This window comes from Sciurus vulgaris (assembly GCF_902686455.1).
Source record: "Sciurus vulgaris genome assembly, chromosome: 18".
In the NCBI taxonomy this organism is placed as follows: Eukaryota; Metazoa; Chordata; class Mammalia; order Rodentia; family Sciuridae; genus Sciurus; species Sciurus vulgaris.
Window position 1 is genome coordinate 23160639 of NC_136479.1, and position 3783 is coordinate 23164421.

The window sequence follows — 3783 nt, forward strand, 5'->3', positions numbered from 1 at the left end:
TGTGGTTGGAGGAGGTGGAAACTGGGGCATGGCTATGGGTATATATTTTCTATCTGGAGAGTGGAGTGTCTCTGCTTCCTGATCACTGTGATGTAAGCTGCTTCCCTCTGCAACCCTCTCTCACCTCAGCCTTACCTTGAGCCCTGAGGAATGGAGCTGGCCTTCTATGGACTAAGACCTCTTAAACCATAAGCCCTCAAATAAACTTTTCTTCCTCTATAATTGTGCTGGTCAGATCATTTAGTCACAGCAGTGAAATAGTTGACTAAAACAAGTCGCCTGTTTTCTTTATTTCCTGCATTCTGTTCTTTCCTTACACATTCACTTTTCTTCAATCTAATTTTCCTTTCTGTGCTTTGGACTTAATTTCCATTTTCCTATTTCAGATTTGCTTTTTTTTTTTTTCATCTATTTTCTCAAATCTGCCTTTGACTCTCTGTAGTGATTTTCATTTCATTTCAGTTATTGTACCTTTTGGTTTCTTTTTTAATCTCTTTTTCAATTTATATTTTGTTCATACATTGTTTCTTTCTTTCTTTTACATAAATCGAGCACAACTTCTCATTCCTCTGGCTGTACATGTTGCAGAGTCATGCCAGTTGTGCAATCATACATGTATAATAGGGTAATCATACATTGTTTTCTTGACTTTCTTTTGTTCTTTGAACATCTTTTTCCCTACATTATTTTTAAAGTTTGTTTTATACATGACAGTAGAATGCATTTTTACATATCATACATACATGAAGTATATATGTACTCATTCTTGTGGTTGTACATGATGTGCAGTTACACTAATCAAGTACTCATATATGAACATAGGAAAGTTATGTCCAATTCATTCTACAGTCTTTCCCATTCCCATCCCCTCTCCCTTATCCCCATTCTACCCTGTCCAATCTGGTGAACCTCCCCCACCCCATTGTGAGTCAGCATCCACACACCAGAGAGAATATCTGGCCTTTGGTTTTTTGGGATTGGCTTATTTCATTTTCCTGGCAAATGCCATAATTTCATTTTTTATGGCTGAGTAATATTCTATGGTGTATAGGTACCACATTTTCTTTATCCATTCATCTGTTGAAAGGCGTCTAGGTTGGTTCCATAGCTTAGGTATTATGAATTGAGCAGCTATAAACATTGATGTGGCTATGTCATTATAGTTTGCTGATTTTAAGTCCTCTGGGTGTATGCTGACTTTGAGCATCTTTAAAACAGATATTTTACAATTTTGTCTAAGAGGTCTGTGATTTGTTTTTTGCTCCTGGATGGTTTCTATTGGTTTATTTATTTATTTCTTTGAATGGGACATATTTTCCTTTGTATGATGTATGCTTTATTTTGTTGTTGAAAACTGAACTTTTTGTATAATAATGTGAAAATTCTAGAAATCAGATTTTTCCCCTTTTCTATGCTTGTTGTTTTTTGGTCTTATTTAATGCAGTTACTTGTGAATGTCTAGTGCTTAAAAGCTTGGCTCTCAAAGCAGAAAAAGGAGAAAAATGGCTCTTTTAATTTCCAGTTGCTGTAGTCAGAGGTGGAATGACTTGTAACAAGGAGGGGGTGGTCCAACACTGACTTCCCATCTCTTTCTGCAAACCTGAGATCAGGAACAGCAATCAGCAGTTGGAGGACTAACCTGATATTTGGAGGATGGAGTCTTACTGTCCACCCTGGTTCCTATAATCCACTCCCAAGTAGCTCCTGGTGACAGTGGGCAGACAGATGCAAGTGGTGGGAACGTGGAGTTAAGGGAATAATTCTGTAAAATGGGCCCACTGTGCTGACCCCCACATGCTTTCTTTTCTGAGAGTCAATTTACCTGCATCCCTGCCTGGCTTAAGTGGACAGCATAGACATATTCCTCAGCAAGCTACCTGTTATCTGCAGGTGAAATATAGACCCATTTATTCTGAAGGGGAGGATCTTTGTGACCCTTTTAACAGAACAGACCCCAGAACTCAGGGAGCTAAGGATAATTTCTCCTAACTATAAAACATGTAAGAATGTATGGTTAAAAATCCCATTAGAACCAGTCAGCAAGGGCCAAAGTGACCTAGCGTTGTCATGGCAGTGGGGACTTGAAAGTCTGATGTCATCCTGCTGTCAGTCAAAAGCAAAAGGTGGACCTGGGTGGGAGTCTATGGAAACTTCTTTAGGATCCCCAAAAACTGGAGTACAGAAGAGGCACTCTGTCCCTCTCCTTTCTGAGATGACCCACTCTACCCCTTGAGAGTGTCCCTTTTCCCTTTTCTTATCCCTTCAGTAAACTCATGCCTGTTACTCTGAGTGACATCTGAAATTTTTCTGACTTGATCACAAGAATTGGGGTTTGAAGTGGGAGTTCTTCATGCTGCCTCAGTTTCCTGGAAGTCCCCAGCCCTGCAACACTATCAGGTCCTCTCCCATATCATGGGAATTCTCTCTCTTCTCAAATAAATTCTACTCTGTTCTCTCTTCCCTTTCATTATTGTCCATGGATTTCATTCTTCAGATCTATGAGAAAAGAACCCAGAAGGAAATTGGTGAGGCCCGCAGCCTGCACAAACCCATTCTGCCAGCAGAATCAGGGAATCTAGTTTCATCTCTAAATTCAGGTTTTGCTGGAATGCATGCACAGCTGCCTGCCATGGGATTAGTAATGGGGTATTGGCTACAGTGCTAAGAGCTGAAGTTGGCCAAAATTACCCACAATTTACTATCGAAGCCTTTCTCTGGAAGTTGCAAACCTTTGAATAGACTCCAGAGCCCCAAAATAATACCTCAGACAGATGCCAGTACAATTCCTGTGTAGATGGTGAGGTGAATGCCTGGGGCTTTCTACTCAGTCCTATTCCCAGAATTCTCTCTTACTCAATTTTTTGGCTGGCTATTATGAAGCAGTTACTACCTGTGCACTGGAGATACAGTGATGAGCAAGATTCTCAAGAATCTCTCCTCTCACAGAACTTACAGTCTAGTAGGAGTCAGAAAGTAGACAACTAAAATATAATACAATTTCATGTAATGATAAGTGATATGAAAAGAACATTGAAGGACTGGGGATGTAGCTTGATGGTAGTGCACTTGCTTAGCATGCACATTTTAAAAAAAAATTAAAAGCACAATTTTATTGTCTTTTGTCAAACAAATTTACTTGAGGCAACAACTGAAGTGTAATTTAAATCAATAGGAAATATCGCACTTGGAGGGAAAACACAGAAATTAAAAAAAAAAAAAATCCTTAAATTAAAGCCAAACGTTCTTTCCAAGGCACAGCATGGACTTTTTCAAATGAGTTGGTTTCCATGAAACAAAATCATGAGCCTGGAGTCTGCCTCTGAAAGAGTTCCCACTTCATCTGCACTGCTCAGGCTCAGGGAATGATGCTCGTGGCCTTCCTTAGGGCCAGGTAGCCTGTGATGACATCGAATGGCAGCCTCCGCATGTAGGCAAACTTTGATGGTGCTGAACTGCAGTTTGCTCCATCATCTCTCAACACTGCCACGCTGGAGACCAATAAAGACCGAAACATCAGAATACTTCTTGGCTGGTTTAAAGGATGGAGGAGTATCAACACTAAAGTAGTTAGGCTCATTCAGTTGCCACAGCAATGCCCTTTCAGCAGTGAGAATTTGTTTCAGGTTCTTCCAGGTTCTGTTCTTGCCACGTTCTGCACCACCATGGCCAGAGTGCACAAAGTTGGGATCCTTAAATGGCAAAGGTTTGGCAGCTTTTTCCACTCGTCCTGTGCTAAACTCAGAGGACACCATTTTATTTTCATTCATGGCTTCCATGCAGACA

The 3783-nt window shown here is 40.4% G+C and overlaps 1 pseudogene across 1 annotated transcript; it reads right to left on the bottom strand.

Moving 5' to 3' along the window:
- Positions 1-3278: 3278 nt before the first annotated feature.
- On the bottom strand, positions 3279-3783 carry LOC306649367 (INO80 complex subunit C-like; annotated as a pseudogene). The gene has a single exon. The product of its transcript is annotated as an INO80 complex subunit C-like (transcript).